A 19,414-nucleotide genomic window follows, 5' to 3' on the forward strand; every position below is an offset into this window, starting at 1 on the left:
AGTTATTAGGTAATATTTTGGAAGCAGGAGTAATGAAAAATGAATAAACACCTTCGCCAGAAATCGAACCGTAGACCTCTGGAATACGCGCCCAACGTACAGCCCACCACACCATGAAGGCATGACAAGAAGGCGGAAGAAATACCTTATACGGTGGTAATTCGATATGGGTTCGAAGTGTGGCAAACGGGCTGGCGAACAAGCAACGGAAATTACCAGGGCTGGCTGCTATGGTAATTCCCGTTTCTTGTTCAATGCGTAACGATAATACGAATCAGTTTCCTCAGAAAGTCACATAAGAAGACCTTGGGCGCAAGGCCCTATTGTGTTTTATAATTAACCTACAAATCCAATCCAGTTATTTCTAACTTATTACTCGAATTTGTATTTCGTTTCCCCCTTATAAATATATTTCGTTAATTATATAATTATTTTTAATAACTACTTATAATGTAATCGCTTGCATAAAAAGTTGGTTGCAAAATATTTGGCCTGAAGAAAATCAGCAAGTGTCTATGTTCAATTGCAAAACCATTAAAATTGTAAGACCATAAACAATATGTAATCATTGCGCTATATATCCAAAAAAAAAAGGACTCACATAATGATTTACAGATTTGAAATGAAAGGCATTAAAAGTATTCTTTTTGATAAATGGAAATTTTCCATGAAAGAGTATAAACTGTATTGCAACTGATGTATATACTTTAACAATGTCCTCATATTTTTCAAAAACTTCTTGATCACTGAATGCAGGTTCTATAAAGAGAATGACCATTGTTAAATGTTTCTATTAACTTTCTATATAATTTCATTTATTATTTAAATTTGCTGAAGCATCCTTCGCGACTACTAAGAATAACTGGCAAAGTTAAAAGCATTTATGAAAGTGCTTCCAGGTGCGGTATACCAGCTGAACTAAATTATATTCGTGAATAATATAAGGGATTTAAATTTGTAGACGTTTCGGTATGCGGAATGTTGAAAATAGCATGTTTTTAAAAATTAGATATTTTGAATGAATTTCTGCAGCCTTTATATCATTTTGATATTTAAGTGCAAAGTTATAAGCTGTTGACTTTAAAAGACATAAATTAAAATATTTTTGGACAATCAGATAGTGAAACTTGGAACATATTACGTTCAGATTTTCGTAGCTTGATTTCTAATGTGAAATTAAAAAAATCTAAGAGTTATTTAGTTTCGACTACAAAAAAATAGTTTTCTGAAAAATTAATTTTGTTATTCATTATGAGTAACAAAATTAATTTTTCATAAAATGTGTATTATGAATGTATTATTAATCTGTATTATGAATATGTATTATATGTATTATGGAATTTGTATTATGAATTCTTTTCCTTCAAATTTCTTCAGTTGAGATATTTATCAAACTTCATTCTATCAGGTTCAATGTTTCTTCTAACCTTCTTCGGAAACATACAAGGACCTGACTAAGAACAGAGAGCTTACTAAAGCTATGTTCACTAATTGTAGTAAGTAGACAGGATACAGACGAAGGGTATACAAAACCCTTTATTTTTCTTTATATACAATGACTTCCGTACTTCGGAATACAATGACCCTCCACTCGGGGTCTAACGGAAAAGATATCAAAATAAAACTAAACTCTAATTTAACTTTAGAATAATACACGTGTAAGATTGGCCTTATAATAACAGGAAGCGTATGTAGCACAGAGACTGTGAACACTACAATACGTTTAATTTATCAAGAGGATTAAAACCTCTGGCCTGGAAGGCAAATAGCAACTGCGTAACTTCTAAGGTAAGCGGCCTGCTTCGAACTCACTGCTTCCTCTCTTTCGCTTGGCAAAAAGGCCACACTTAAATACTTGGCGTTCGCCAGACCAACTTTGCATAAAAACCTTCACGCTTATAATTCTGGCCGGAAGTAGAAAATAAGAAGTGATAGTAAAGATTTAAAATAAAATAAACGTTAGTAAAACTTAAGATCCTTACAATTCAAGTGATTAGGACACTATACATGCTGTAAATAATTTTGATTTTATTTTTTCATGGAGGAGAAGGATTGCAAGTGCGATAAAAGCTGTTGTCTGAGATTTAAAAACAAATTTTTAGGTTTAATATCTATTACCGCCATCTATTAAATCTCCATAAAAAGTTAGATTTATAGTTCACTTGTTATTTCATACTCTTATCTACCTATTCGACTTTTCATGTTAATGTAAAACAAACTTTTTCGGAAAAATGTAGCATTATGTAGGTGTCTGCTCTGGTAAAATAGCTATTTCTAAGCGAAGTAAGCTATGTATAAAGTTGAAAAATGCATATAAATAACCTTTTTCGAAAATACACATCGCTTCTTGAAAATTTTATAAAATGCAGAGAAGAAGTGCAAACTGGAAAGAAAAATATTTATTCTTACACAAAATATGCTAATACAAGTCTTCAGGAACGGTGTTTCTTAAAGAGAAATTCTTCTTCTTTTATTTATTTTTTACAACCTACGACATCTAAGCCCGCTGGAAAGCAATGGATGCCAAAATGTCCACCATATCAACATAATGGAACGTCAGCTGCAGTCTGACTTGCTTTCATAGGAAGATATCCTGTTTATAACAAAGAACTTCCATAAATAAAATTCAGAATCTGCGGAAATACGAATTTTTTTTTTTTTATTCTGCGTTTAAAATGGAGAACGAATTCAAAGTGGAACTAAAGTTATCTAAAGCCTACTTTGAAAATCCACACTTCTATTGCCTATACCATTTCGTTTCAACGAAAAATGTTTGACACGTCGGCTTTGGTTCTATTAGCGTATCATTTATCGAAAATCAGACAGTCGTAAGAAGATAAATGTATCTCTTCAGCTTAAATTTATAATTTTTACATCTATATTTAATGCTTTGGGCTACTTGTGTACAATAAAATAATATTTGAAACACCGCGGATGAGCCATCTTTGAGGAGTTTATTATTTTCAGTTCCAGATTTTATGCACTGATAAAACGCAAAATATTGGTATTGCATGAAACTAACTGTCGCAAACAGTCAACTGAAATAAATGCATAGCTATACCTTGCATAATTTAGTGTCCTCTTTATTAAATAAATGCAATAGTATTCGCGTTGCACTAATTTGGAGTGAGATAATTTTTTATCCTAGTACGTTTTTTACCTTTCTCTTTTTTTCCACTTTAAATAGCTTATTGTTAAATTCATTAACGGGTATCAAACGGCGTTCAGTCAAACTACTCAAAATTTTTGTTTTTCGTATTTAGAGTTTCTGGATTCATATAAGAAGTTGATTAGATCATGGGTGAAATTGGACAATCGAAAGCGGTACTTAACTTGAAGATAGTTTTAAGTGAAAAACAGTTCTAAAATATAATCCAAAGTTTTTCAGTTTCATTATTTAAGACTGTATCAATGGGAAGAAACATATTTTGGCTAAAGACGGAAATGATACTTTACTTGAAGCTCTGTATATCTAATTAAGATAGAAAGAAATTCATTGCTTTTGCAGGTAAGACACCGTAACACGACGAACAAATACTAATTCAAAAGTCAAACAACAAAAATCAGCGTTATATTTTCAAATTTTCACAGGACTAGTTTCGATGGTTTTACCGAACCACCATACTCACCTGCAAAAGCAAATGAACGAGATAGGATATAATGATCAGATAAGAAACCCTGGACAGAAAATAAGCTAGTGGCGCCATCTGTTGATGAAACCAGAACTAAAACAGAATTTCTTTAAAGGCTGAAGGCAAAGATAGATTGGAATTAGGATCGTTAACTAGAATAGAAAGATTTTTTTGGATGTGAAATGCCTCTAGAAAATCCAGTTCTCCAATGGAACATGATTTTTGAATAATTTTGGCAGCAGAAAAATTGAAAGTGTGATTTTCGGACCACCAATGTTGGGCTCTGTATATATGTTTTTGAAAAAAATCGATTATGATATAACACAAAATTTGTACTTAATTAACTTAATTAATTAATAATTAAACTTAATACTTAAAGCTCGAGAATGTGTATACGGAGCGGATAAATTAATAACCGAGAACAACATATTAGATTCTTGTACAGGACTTAAACCGAGGCCTTCTCTACGTCAATTACAGTCATTAATCATTATTCCGGTTAGGTGACTCTTTCAAAAATTTTAAAAAAATTATGCACATATTAAAATCTGTCTAAATTCGAGCTTTCGTCTGTGCTCTTTTAAAGTAATTTACAATTTGCATACGTTCAGTGCATATACAGTTTCTTTATAATTTATTTATACATATAAAAATAAAACTGCTTGTTCCTTATATGCTTTAAATATTTGCAGTCAGGGGGAAAAAATCTTAAACGAAGAGAAAATAATTGGAAGTTATTTCTGCATACCTTTTACTGTACCTTTACATCAGAATTCTAAAAGCATCACCACTGTGATTAGCTTAGGTTGATTTGCGAGGAAATAAGAATTTTAAGCGAAGTAAGAGATAACTGGTCTAGAATTATATACAAATTTTAACAGTATAATAAAATAAAGTTATTAAAATCGTAATTAAATCAATGCAATAAATTAAAATTAATATAAGGTTTACAAACTGAAACGTGCAAATTAAATCACACATCACTTTCAAGAATTAGTTTCTCAATTTAAGGAACTCACGTTTTTTTAATTTATATATTTTTTCGAATTGTTGAATTTCGACTTTTGCTTAGATTAAAATAGGGCTAAATAAGTAGAAAGATTTTAAGGCTTATTAAATTAAAATTTAATTAAATATTTTTCGCAATGAAAGAGCAATAAAAACAGGTATACGTTATGAATTTTATTCTTTAAACTGGTACATAAAAAGTGTAAAAATCTTATTTTTCTTAGACATATACTGCCTTCACGTAACATTGCTGCTTCTTATATATATCAATTAGAATACTTTTTGCCTTATCTGATGCAAATTACATGTACATTGGGCCAATAAATAAATAAAGAAAGAAAGAATTAAAATCTGAAAGGTGTCAGATTTTAAATTACTTCCAAAGGGACGTTTTTAACGTTTTGTGTGAAATTTCGTTTGTGTTTAAACACAGAATAGTAGTTAAGGTAAAATTTTAGAGACTGAAATAATTTCTCATATTTTCCCCACTTAAAGAACGCTTGGTTAAATTCACAAGATTCAGCCAATCAAATTTAGGTAGTGATGAATTTATATAAGGTATTTTCTCCCTTCTCTCTGCATGCCTTCGTAGTGTAACTGGAAGCATACTCAACTCATATTCGAGAGATAGAGAGTTCGAGTCACGTTGAGGGCACTGCGGATTTCCTCAGTTGCCTGACATTGACAAATTCTAAATGACTCTAAAATGGCGCCCGAACTAAAAGTTGGTGGATGATAATTCTTCACCATCATAATTTGGCGATTGTGTGCGCTAATCCCCGGTCGCCCTTTAAAAGCAAAGGTAGTACGTAAGATATTTTCTCCCTTCTTTCTGCACGAATTCGCGCAATAACTGGTAGCATACTAAAATCAAATATCGGGTTGAAACCGAAAACATCGCAGCAAAAACATCGCGGACGAAAACGTCGCGGAGAAAACAACGCTAGGTGAAAACGTCGTGATACAAAACATCGCAAAGAGAAAACATCGCAGTTCTAAAACATCGTGATACAAAATATCCTCGTCCAAAATAAAGCGGTTCAAAAATTTCGCAGTTTAAAAACATCGTCGTCGAAAATATCATGGTTAAAAAATAAAGTATCCACAAATCATCGCATGACGATAACATCGCAGACATGCTTTTTTCAGGCTTTAATAATTGTGAATGGATATTTCCATAATGATTTGTGAGCGCAAGATGGAAAGAAGGATAATCTTTACTTTCATATTTTTTTATTAACTAATAAATTTTTGCTAAAAAAGTAACAAGGAAATTTAAGCATAGAAAATTAAGGCAACTTATAGCACTTAATAGAATTTTAAACCGACATAGTTAACTAACAAAGATCATTAATAAATCATTTTTGATAAAGTTTTTACTGGTAAATTTTCATTAAAAGTATAATCTAAAAATGTTTAGAAAAAGGAAGCTACGTAACTGCATGACCTTATCTATAAAAAATTGCTAATTATGAGATTATTTTCTTCACTTTTGTCACTCTTATAATGAAAATTATTTCTTGTTCTGCTTCAGTTTATTCTTAAGTATTAAGTTTCCTTCTTACTTTTTCATCAAAAATTTATTAGTTAATAAAAAATATGAAAGTAAAAATTATCTTTCTTTGCATCTCGCGCTCCCAAATCATTATGGGAATATCCATTTACAATTATTAAAGCCTGAAAAAAGCAGGTCTGCGATGTTATCGTCCTGCGATGATTTGTCGATACTTTACTTTTTACCGCGATATTTTCGACGACGATGTTTTTAAACCGCTTTATTTTGGACGACGATATTTTGTATCACGATGTTTTAGAACTACGATGTTTTCTCCCATGATGTTTTGTAGTACGACGTTTTCGCCTTGCGTTGTTTTCTCCGCGACGTTTTCGAGCGCGATGTTATCGGCGGACATCAAACATCGCATATTCTAGAGTCTAGGGTACTGCACAGTTTTCACATTTCCTGCTTCAAAATAACCTAATGTCACTACAAATTGTCATCTTCAGTACTTTTTGCTTAAGTAGTTCTGTTAAAATGCTAGGATATTCGGAGAGAAGAACGTTAAACATTAAGTGTGGCCTCGACGAAATTTGAACCTTTAATTTCCCATTTCCCTGTTGGACATACTAATGACGTACGCTATGAAAGGACGCGAGAAGCGATAATTATTTACACAATTTATGCATTAAATTTTAGTCTAATCATTTTATAACTGTTCTTAATATATTCTGCCGTCTAAAACAAGTTAGGAGTTCTTCAATAAATTTCCATGGTAAATAAGGCAAAAAATAGTACTACTAAAACTTTGTTCATTGAAATTAAATTAAACAGTTATTTTTAAAGAAACTGTACCAGAAATAAAAGTAATAATATCGCTGTCTGCTGGGCATTATTTTCTTTGGAAGATCTTTCTAGCGTAATATTACGACTGACTTCCTAGCAGTATCTAAAAGGGTGAGAAATAAGGGTTTTTATTTTTTCTTTAAAAGCATCTAGAGCTTATGTAACTCCTTTTCCATCTCCGTGCGCAGTAGAAAGACGGACGATGAGATATATGCGGTCGAAGTGCAGACACTCTGTGGTGTCACGGTTTCAGACTTTGATGGATTGGCCGTCCAGCCGGCTTCAATACATGAGCTTCATCCCGAGTCAGAAAATAAAAACCTCAAAAATGTAAAAAAAGTTAAAACGAATTGATGTCGGGTGCTCCAACCAGCTGTAAGATTTTTCTTTTCATTTTTGTATTAATATTATCTTCCTTTCGTTCCAGAGTTTATACCTCAATTTTATCACATTTTTTTCTTAGAGAACACGCATAAATTGAAGCAGTGAGGCTATATTTTGCCTTTCATGTGTAAAACAGGCAAGATATTTTATATGACGAGACCAAATTATTGACTTATATTAAAAAAAAGAAACTGAAGACATTGATAAAAAAGCATATTTCCTAAAAATGGTTTAGAAAAAATATTTTGATTAGACGTATAACGTTTAAAATATTTGTATCCTAAGAAAACGCCATGCAGTAAACAAACATCTTCAGCCATTAAAGACACAGTGGAGAGGACATCTCATGGCGTTCTGCAAACTGCTTATGCAAATTAATGCACCTTGTTGCAGAAGTCTTTGATTCCTTTACATCATGTTGCATACAGACTCTACAATCTCTGTGAAGTAATTTAAATACGTAGCGTATTCGGAAACTAAGTACCGTTTCATTCTAGCGCCGTTGCAGCGCTGTGGTAGGCGTCCCGCTTGTGCGCACTAGTCTTTCTTGTTCACTGACTTTCAATTGTCGCCATTTTTGTTGCTCTATGTTGTGTTTCCAGTTTGCTGTGCACATTCAAATGTTTAAGACAATTAGTTCTCCCGCTGACTGTGAGATTCGTGCCGTGATTAAATTTTTGAACTCGAGGAATGTTAAACCGGCCGAAATTTATCGTCAAGTGACAGAAGTTTACGGTGAATACGCGATAAGTGATGGAATGGTGAGAAAGTGGGTAAGAATGTTTAACGCAGGTCGAACAAATGTCCACGCCGATCGCTTCCTGTTGTCACCGATCATTTGGTAAGGAAAGTTGATGAAGCACTTCATGAGAACAGACGCTTCACAATGACAACTCTTTCAGAGGCATTTCCACAAATTTCACGTACCGTTTTGTTCGAAATTGTGTCTGACCGCTTGAATTATCGCAAACTGTGTTCCCGATGTGTTCCAAAAATGCTCACCGATGTTCATAAAACAAAGCGACTTGGTAATGCCCTGACATTTCTCACGCGGTACAGTGATGAGGGAGAAAACGTTTTAAACCAAATTGTGACAGGTGATGTCATTTCCCACCAGAATCGAAACAACAATCGATGGAGTGGAGACGCACTCATTCTCCGAAAACAAAAAAGTTCAAAGTGACAATGTCATCACAAAAAATCATGTGCACTGTCTTCTGGGATAGGAAAGGCGTTTTGCTTACTGAATTTCTTCCAAGAGGTGAAATCATTAATGCGGCACGATATTGTGAGACTTTAACAAAACTAAGGCGTGCCATTCAAAACAAACGAAGAGGAATGCTCAGTAAAGGAATTGTGTTGCTCCATGACAATGCTCGGCCCCATACTGCTGGTGTCACTCAATCGTTAATTCGACAGTTTCATTGGGAGCAGTTCGATCACCCGCCGTACAGCCCGGACTTGGCGCCGTCCGACTGTCACTTGTTTCTGCACATAAAGCGCGAGCTTGGTGGCAAGCGCTTTGGATCTGACGATGACACGAAAAATGCTGTGGAGTCGTGGTTATCGAATCTGGCGGGAAGTTTCTTTGACGATGGTATACAAAACTGGTCACCCGCTATGACAAGTGTTTGATCATTGGCGGAAACTATGTTGAAAAATAGTTTAAGACATGTATTTTCATGTAAAAATACAATGCGTTCGAAAAAATTGTTTTACTTTTTTTTTTTTTTTTTTTTTTTCAAAACGGTACTTAGTTTCCGAATACGCCTCGTATTATAATGTTTTTATTCTCGTTTCTATACAAAATTAAGAGAATTTTCAAATTATGTCTATCTTTATGTAAAGAATTGAGCCGAAAGCACTAATTATGCCACCGAAGGATTACGCAAACATCCGTAGCATACACATGTGACTACAGAGCTGTGACTGTGTGTGAGAATGGAAATTTCTCACACCACGCAGTTCATCAGCATGGACACTATCGTATTATTAATCGGAATCGCAGAATTACACGTGCATATAAATACCCGCCAAACAGGTTTCTCTCTCTGGAAACAGTAAGATGATAATGCATAAAACACATATAATTGTTTTATGCATTATCATCTTACTGTTTCCATATCCTACCCCTGCATGTATATAACCTTGCACAGTAGAATATTTTATCTTACGCCAGTCACGCGCAGTAAGTGAAATCTAATGCACCTAGCGTCCGAGTCCTTGATATTTATATAGATACTGGTGGACGTGGCGCTACACCAATTAACCATATGGTAAAGTGGTGGTGCCCACGTCCTCCGTCGCATGTCACATGTCTCTCTCTCTCTTTGCTGAATACGTCTCTAACGAGTATGCGAGGCTGCAGCCCTTGCATATCTCACACTCTATCATGAAAGATTATGTTGAAAATTAATCCTACTACGAAATAATTATGCTAAAATTTAACCCGTCTTGAAATATCTTGTTAATGTGTGTTTCGCATCAAGAAATTCCTGCTATTGTCATCGGCCCGTCTCCTCGTGGTCTTCACCTTGTGCTGACCTGAAGAATGTGTGTAAAAAAAAGAATAATCTAAGCGTATATAAAACAACATCTGCAAACTGTTTACATAACGCGGAAATATTTCCAGTACGAAAAGTGAGCGATGAAATAATATATAAATTTTGCTTTCGATTTTCACTAGACGGGGCCGTTCTTATGTTCTTGTGTTTTTTTTTTTTTTTTTTTTTTTTTTTTTTTTTTTGTGCTATGTTATCAATTTGATACATTTAATATAGATACTGTTTAAGTAATTGAGTAAAGAGAGATTGAGAAAAGAAATGTGTCTCCGCGAGTCTCATGCATGTGTGTTTGTGGGTAAGTGAAGTAATTTTATCATTCTCTATTTTAGGGTTGAGGGAACATTTTCGGCGATTTTTGTGCTTGTACTCCTTTACAACATTAACCAAGAGTTGGACAAATTTTATAAGGTATCGGTTAAAGTAGGTAGAGACAAACGTATGGATGATGGAATGAGATGGAGAATTACCATAAATTATGGGCAGACCAAGTACCAGCGCAGCTGGCTACGGACTCAGTGTAAAACCCACTGTAGCACTCAATGTGTGGAAACAGTTTCAGAACACTAGATACATATCGAGAATTTCATAGCGGATAACACTCTGAAACCAGAAGGGAAAAAAAACAACGCTATCTTTGTAGTTTGTAGTCTTCACGGCCTTCATTGAACGCCACTTCAATTAACCAATCAATAGCCCTCGTTGAACGCCACGGTCACTTCATTGAACGTTCAGTGGCCTTCACTGAACGATTTATAGTCTTCACGGCCACATGAAAACATCTATTTTCTTTACGGCGTTAACTGTTTAAAGCCCTGAAGCTATCAACTATCAATAGCTATGAATTGTGGGAGATTGGTTTTTCAAATGTGACAAAAATTTTAATTTGCAGTCGCTGTTCCATCTGTTTATGAATCTCCATCATCAGCAAAAGAAACCAATATATGTCACCCTCCAAAAATGTCCCTTTTGTCACTGTACATTTGCTTCGATAGACTGACTGTTATTGACCCTCCGGCGAGTGTCCACGTAAACAGAGTAGAGCTCGTTCATTTGCGCTTTTGCAACTGACGATGGTGGTTCGGTAGAACCATCAAAACTAGTCCTGTGTAAATTTGAAAATATAACGCTGATTTTTGTTGTTTGACTTCTGAATTAGAGTAGAGCTTTCATACAGCCGAACATCACAGCTAAGTATCCCTGGTAGTTTTTCTCGTATTTTTTTAACATATTACTGATATCTTGTGAAAGAATAAAAAACAAAGTGACGAGGTTTTAGCCCAAAAAACCTGTAACAGGACTTGACATAGGAGCCAATTAAAAAAATCATTAGAAATTATTCATTTAAATTGCATAATATGATGAATATTTTGACAACTCGAATACTTTCAAGAGTTTATTCGTTGATTACGTACTTCATAACTGCATGCAGGCAAGAACTGCCGTTAATAATATATCATTTTTGTCAGGACAGTTTTTCACTTTTGACACTTTTATATGAAACTTCACATCTTGTATGATTGTAAAATATTAAAATTTAACTTCTTTCTTTAACCCTTTGCGGCACAGTGTGTCCGGTCTGGACACACCTAAAAATTTCCTTCTATACGCACAGAAAAAATTGAATGAAAAAGGATTTATAGGTTACTATAGAACCTTCTTTATTTAGAGTAGATGGCAGCTCAACACAAATCAGTCCATATATTTTAGCCATGTTTAGTTTTTTTAAGACCCTCCTTTTTCAAAGAAACCTTCCAAATTTTTTTAGGGTATAAAAGGAATTGTTTCAAAAGAAATTTCTATGTTATTTTTTGGCTGTATGCTAATCTCCTTATTCTATACTATTTTTAAATTTTTACCTTGAAATCTTGCTTAAAATGAAACAGCGAACCCTAGGTGCGCCCAGACCGGGCTCACCGATCATCTAGGACAACTGTCTGTATTCTTATTTTCTCCGCATCTCATTGGTCAGTTCATTGGCAACAATGCTCGTTTCAGCACTCTTTTCGAAGCTCTATTCAATCAGTGTGCCACTTTGGGCACACCCACAGAATTAAAACGATGAGTGCTATCTTCACAAAATTTTACTTGTGTACTCCTCTAGTCCTAATTAGACTGCCTACCTTTTTTTTTTTTTTTATCAAAACTTCGACTTTAAAAAGTAGCGTGCCTGTTAGGGTTAAAATGATATGAAACCAAAATGAAATAGTTCTTCACTAAAAGAATGCAGAAGTCAACAAACCGTGGAAAATTTTTATGTTCCGAAATAGCAGCATTTTTCTCAAATAAATTAAAGTTTCATGGCACTATAAGGTAAACACAGCTAGCTGTTTGAAAACTGTGGGCTTTTTTTTTTTTTTTTCCAGTTTTTTTCTTCCTAAACCTGCGAGATCGTAACTATCCTCGCTTCTGTCTTAAGACATTTCTCATGAAAACTGTATAAAATGTTGAGCTTTCATCTTTGTTCGGGAAGTTCAAGTTTGAAAAAGTTCACGGGTTTCCGAAAAAAGCTTCATCAGTCTCTGTCAGAAAGGGACGATAGCACTTTAAGATATGGGAAGACATTTCGCCTTTTCTTTTAGATCTTTCATTCGTCGCAGAAACCGTGATCTTTCTTTCGTTTTCCGCGCTTAAATTGCATTCTGAGTTCCTTTTATTTATTTATTTTATACTTTGTTTTTTCTTTTTCGAGCTTTGCTGAAGCTTATCAATATGCGGGAAACAAAAGTATTGAACTTTTGCATCAGAAACATACACTTGGAAATGCATATAGAATAAAAGGATTGAAATAAATCATATAAATGTTTGTAACGAAAAGTCAGTACGTAAATAAATCATTTTTAATGACTTCAGTGTTTTGGCCATAACTCTGAGCAAAAGCTGAAATGCAGAATATTTACAGATACTGCAAATACATTTACAAATTTTCATAATTTTAAACACATCAAAACAGCATATGTCCAGATGTATATAAATATAAAAAAAATGTTATTGATAACAGAAGCGTGTTACAGAGGAAATAAGAAAGCAGTTATGTTATTTCCTTGCGAATGAATGTGATGCTTATAAATCTGCCTGGCACTCTGAATTTCAAAGTATATGAGATATAAAGCTTTTAAGGGGGCTCATGTACCTTAAAACCCATAAGATCTTCGAATATGTTACTGTTGTATTGGTGTTGTCTCTAGACAGGGGTGGACGCGGTGCTATACCGATTAACCTAATGGTAAAGGGACAATGCCCGCGTCCTCCGTCACTTGTCACTTGTTGTAAGAATTAAGATACATTATTAGTCCAAAGGGATTTGAATCCCGAAGGACTATTAGTTTCGTTTTGGCATTTTGCGTCGGACGGATAAATGTCGGTTCACTTTTCAAACTGTTGCCATAAAATGTTAGAGTCCTGCATTATATTTGAAGAAATTAAATAATGAAAATCTGCGTAAATGTATGTATATTTCTCACATTGTCATAAAAGAACGGTACATAGAGTTATCGAATTTTGAATAACGTAATCCTCCAACGAATATGAGCATGTGGAAGACCAAATTTGAAATTTGAAATTTGTTTTATGATCGATTTCCTATTTTTTAAAACTTTGACGAATTTTTGATTAACAAACTCAATGATTTCAAAGCGAGCAATGGCAACGTTGTGCAGAAAAAACATTTTTATCTCCAGCGCGTGAGTCTCTGTATCGGAAATTCTAAAGATATGCTCGTTTTAAAACTATTTTGCGATATTGCGGTTGCACTGGATCTTATGGTTCAAGTGCGAGGAACATGATATTTAATAAAGAAAGGTAACACACAAAATGTTAAAAAACACCCCTTTGTACGTAATTTAAAATCTGAAACATTTCAGATTTTTTTTTTTTTTTTTTTTTCTATTTTAAAAACAATTACTTTCAACTTTTTGCAGCTTACTACACAGCATACTTGCTTTCTGAAATAGAAATCAGAAAGTTTGTGTTGCCACAAATATTTTTATAATTTAATCCGATTTGTGACAAAATTTTTCGTCATGTTTCCACCTTGCGCGCACAGTTTAAAATATTTTGTTGCATAATTTAATTACATGCTTAATATGTAGCTTTTATAACATTTGCAAACTACCGTGAACCAAAAATTCTAAGAATTTCAAGTTAAACTTTTATTTTATTTAGAGTTGAGTGTATAAAATGTATTTCGTTAAAAAAAATCTCTAATGTTTTCATGCATAAATTTTTTTAATATCATCAGATTCAATAAAATATTCGGCCCACCAGCAGCCGAGCGGTAAAGTCGCTGAACACTGGTAGTTCGGTCCGAGGTTCGAATCCCGCGAACGGGCTGGCTGCATGGGCGTTTTCGTGGTTTTGCCCATGTGTAACGTGTATACGAGCCAGTTTCCCTTAGAAAGGCATCCCTCCCTTTTGGCAGATAGCCCTCGAGGCTTTGCCATAATCACACACACACACACTCAATAAAATATTCATCAGATTTTTGGTTCAGTTAGAACATATTGCCCATAAAAAGAATTCCATCCAATTTCAAGTATGTACCAGGAGCCATTTTTAAAATATCATGCGCGCAATGTGAAAACATGACGAAAAATTTTGTCGCAAAGGGGATTAACTTACAAAAATATTTTTGGCAACACAAACTTTCTGCTTACTATTTCAGAAAGCAGCTATATTATGTAGTCAGCTGTAAAACGTTGGATGTAATTGCTTTTAAAAGAAATAAAATATCCGAATTCGTGCAACCGTCACGTAATTCGAAGTCATAAGGGGTTTAAAGGTGTATGAGCCCCCTTAACGATAAATACATCAAAGAATAGGATTCAAATTACGAAATATGCTACTGTGACATTTTTACGTGACTAGCAGTTATTCTAAATGGCTGGTAACATATATAAATATGAGCTCAAATATTAGAAGAGAAAGAAATTCGAAACAGTAAATTCTATTTTATGTTTAATTTTTGTAAGTAATAAATTCATCCATGCAAACTAAACATTTCGTCATACGTAATTTTGAAAATGAATGCGGTTTAAAATAAATTCCTTATTGACATCTTTGTTCGTCAATAAAGCTTTTTAGAAAGCAGAATACAGTGTTTTTCTTTGAAATTTGCTTATAATACTTTAACAATTGCATTAACGTTTACATGTCTTTACGCTGCCCACACGGTTAGAGAGCCTACTACGATAGGGCCCGGCCTCGAATCCCGTAGTAAATATACAAACATTATGCAAAGCAAAAGATTTTGTGATAATCAAAGGTAATCCTGTGCCAGTACTATATATTTTTACAAGTTGTAGTGGTGTGCATTACTAGGAGGCGTTGTAATGTAACAATCTAACCAAATATCTATCTAGAAATCCTTAATTAAATTTACAAGTGCCTAATGTTTACTGGCCTAAATTCTTATTGGTAGTACATTGCAAATTAAACCCTAGTGACAAGAATAATTAAATATTTGACTTACCCAATAACCCACATGCATGAGACTTGCGGAGATAAATTTCTTTTTCCAATCTCACATTTTTTTTTATCAAACACATTTTCTGGATTAAATATGGAACATTTATCACACTCATATAAAATATAAAAATATCATAACTTAGAACACAAAACGTGATAAATTAAAATGGAGTAGTAGGCTAATGCCGAAACGTGACTATTCGGAGATAAATTACAATCCTGTGTCATCGAACATATATGCAGTCACAATTTTCTCTTATTAATTTCGTGCGTGCCCATAATACACTCATGTCCATAAATTAAGGATAATTCGGAGTCACGCGGAAATCGAACTCTAAAATAAATATATCACCTGTAAAATCACTACACACATCTTCAAGAATCATATGCAAATTTCAGGAAGTAACCAGATGAAACCGATGGTACGTCACAATGACGAAAGTGTAAGAGAGTGATATATAAGGAATACAGGCAAAGAAGTAAAATTGTTCGCAGGCGCTTTATAAGCATTTCAGTGCAGTAAACGAATATTTATGACACAAAGGACGCATTTGGATGATTTTTTACGCGGTGGAATTATCGGCCGTCTGGAATGTCCGCGTACCCAACTGGAAGTATCAGACGAACTTGGAATTGCCCAGAGTGTCATCTCCAGGCTTTCGCAACGATTCCAAGATGATGGTAATGTGAGTAGACGTTACAGCACAGGTCGCCCCAGAGTTACAACGCCGAATGAGGACCGGTATTTGGCAGTTACTGCCAAAAGAAAGAGGAGGAGAACAGCCTCAGACCTGTCTCGTCAGCTCTCTTCAGCCACTGGTACGACAATTTCAAGGCAGACCGTGTACAGACGCTTAGGGCAGATTGATCTATATACTCGTAGACCTGTCAGATGCGTTTCACTTACTGCAACTCACTGTCGCCTGCGGTTAGCCTGGAGTAGAGAGCATGCATTGTGGACACCGCAACAGTGGGCTTGTGAGATATTTTCCAACGAGTCCAGGTTTAGCTTACAGTCTGATTCTCGCCGGACATTTATATGGAGAGCTCAAGGTACCCGTTACCACCAAGAAAACATCACTGAACGTCACCGTTACCGTTGGTACAGGAGTGCTCGTTTGGGGTGGAATTATTCTGGGTTCCAGAACTGACCTGCATGTTCAAATTGGAACCATGACAGGCCAAATCTATATGGATGTCATTCTGGAACAACATGTACATTTGTTTCGGGGTGCCATGGGCGCACAATTTGTGTTTATGGATGACAACGCCCGTCCTCACCGTGCAATCATCGTAAGCGAATGCCTTCAATCGGAGGATATCACCCGTATGGACTGGCCAGCATTCTCACCGGACTTGAATCCAGTAGAGAACGTGTGAGACATGCTTGGCCGACAAGTTGCAGCCCGTCAACCTCCTCCCACATGCCTACCGGAACTTCGGAGAGCATTGCTTTTTGAGTGGTGTAATATCCCCCAAGATCAGATCGATAATTTGATACTCAGCATGCCTAGGCGTTGTACGGACTGTATTGCATCGTCTGGGAGAGATACAATGTATTAACAATCATACCAACCATGTAATATTGGTTTTTTTGTAATTTGCTCCAGGGAGAAAAAATCGCTAATTTTTTTAATAATATTAAACATATAGCATCTTTTTTTTGCTCTTTGCCTTTTGTTTAATAAATAAGCTTTACAAATAAGTCAAATTTGTTTTGCTTCTAACTCTTCCTTTGACTGATTTTGCATTATCCTTAATTTATGGGCATGAGTGTATTTTTGTACATCAGCAAGATCTTTTTTTTCCACTTCCACATTATTTAACAAACTTAAAATAATCGTTTGCTCACACAATCGCTGGTAATGCCCATTCTGGAGTCGAACACCTATAGATAATCTGCTTGAGATGTTTTAGAACGGTTTCGTGGCAGATGAATTTTAACACTGAGCATTTTCATCTAAATAAATCGCAACTTTTAGTTCTGCTTCTTTCTATGCAAAAGACACTCCGTGTGACGACGCTCCATGTGAAAATATCAGGAACGATGAAACTCCATTAGCGCGACATGCAGGGGCAGAGCCTCGCACATCGTACGGTCTCGCTGATTGCCAAGAGACAGCCGGAAGGTCAGTGGCGAAGAAGAGAAGAGGGCAGAAACCAGTCTGACCGGTACTTATATACACACGTGCAGTTCCGCGATTACGATTAAAATTTGTGATGCTTGCAAACTGCGTGGTGTGAGAAGTTACTATTCTCACACAAGTTTTGAAAGCCGCCCAACTGGTATAGTGGTTAGCGTCCCTGACTGCCGTATCGAAATGCCCGGGTTCGAATCCCGGAGAAGGCATGGATGTTTGTAAATGTATAGTGTCTGTGCGGCATGGGGGCACTCTAGATATTCGGCGAGCCGAATGTCCTCTCGAGAGGTTGAAAGTAGCAGAAGAAGAATGCGAGACCCTCGGACTTTCCGAGGTACTCTCCTTAAAAACTGGGGACGAAGCTTAGCGAAGTCGTATTGTCATCTGTAGGGTGCTCAAGCCTCTTGTCAACGACAGGCAAAATCTTACACTCCTTTCTAAGATGTATTTCGTGGGCTTGCCTTGAAGTCACTGTCAAGCAAGTTAGATAGGTCAAAGCAACACAACATATATCTTTACTTTATGTTAGTGATTTGAAACTGATGACAACTTTAAGGAGACGGTGGACTTTAAAATAGCTAAAAATCAACCAAAATATTGAAGTGGTTTTTTAACTTTCATAATATTCCATACGCCTAACTACATCGTATGCAAAAAAAAATCGAGTTCAAATATTCTCATTTTTAAAGTAGTTACAAGCATTTCAAATGTGTAAATAACGTAAATTTTGCTCTTTAAAATTCGGAGAAAATGTAAAAAAAATGTATTTCAACAGTTATTTACTGATGTAATAATTATATATTTGCCTAAGAAAGTGTTTATTTCTAAATAAAAGGCTAGAAATATCAGTATTGACAACTATTAATGAATTTAACTTTACTTATGTGAATGCTATACGCGTAGAACAAGAGGAAACAAACTCGTTTTTCCCTACTCGTTGCAAAAAGGTGATCAGCGCCGCTTGAACCAAAGCAAAATGAGAAGTTTACCTGCTTGGAAAAAACAGAAATAGTAAACAATATTCTAAAACATTAAAAGATAACGTAAATGTAACAAATGAAGATAAAGGATATGAATTTTTAAAAGTTTCATTGGTTATAATGCATAAATTGTTTCTACCTCTCTAACTTCGAATCACATACCAATTTGCTATATGTTTTTTTTTCCTCATGTTTAATATTATGAAATTAAAAATAATTAAATGATACGAAAATGTTATCTAGTGTCTACATATTCATATTTAAAGTTAATTTGCTGTTTCTCATGACCAACTGTTAAACGTAAGTTTGAAGAAAAACTTTAAATTCGGTTTTCTCAAAATAAATCTTTTCGCACTTCGTATGTCTTGAAAATGCTCCTTGCGTCTCATTTTTAGTTAAAAATGAATGATATTTGAAAGAAACTATCTTGTTACATGTTACAATAGGTCTGTGTATGCATTTTTGGATATGAAGTTATTAAGTTTAAACTTGTGATAATGCTTAACAAAAAGGTGACATTTTTCCAAAAATTGGGTTTAAGTTTAAAAATCCTTTTAAAAAGTTTCCGATCCATCGTATTCAAGAATGAATACACAAAAACTTTTGTCAAGTCTTTATAACTAACTTAAAGGAAAAATTAGGAAAAAATATTGAAAATTAGCGCGCAAGGAGCATTTTAAATCTTTAATTAAAATAATTAATTATTTGTTATAAAAAATTTTATTTTAATGTAAATTGAAATTTTGAACACATATTTTATAAATTGATGTTATAATACATATATATATAAAATTTCTTGTTGAAAAGACAAAAACTTAAAAAACTAATTTTTAAAGTCCACCGTCCCCTTAATAAACTAATTATTTATCAGTATAATATGCAGAACTTCACTGACACC

This window comes from Stegodyphus dumicola, chromosome 5 (assembly GCF_044657685.1).
Source record: "Stegodyphus dumicola isolate Sdum_Otavi_A_Nest chromosome 5, ASM4465768v1".
Classification (NCBI taxonomy): Eukaryota; Metazoa; Arthropoda; class Arachnida; order Araneae; family Eresidae; genus Stegodyphus; species Stegodyphus dumicola.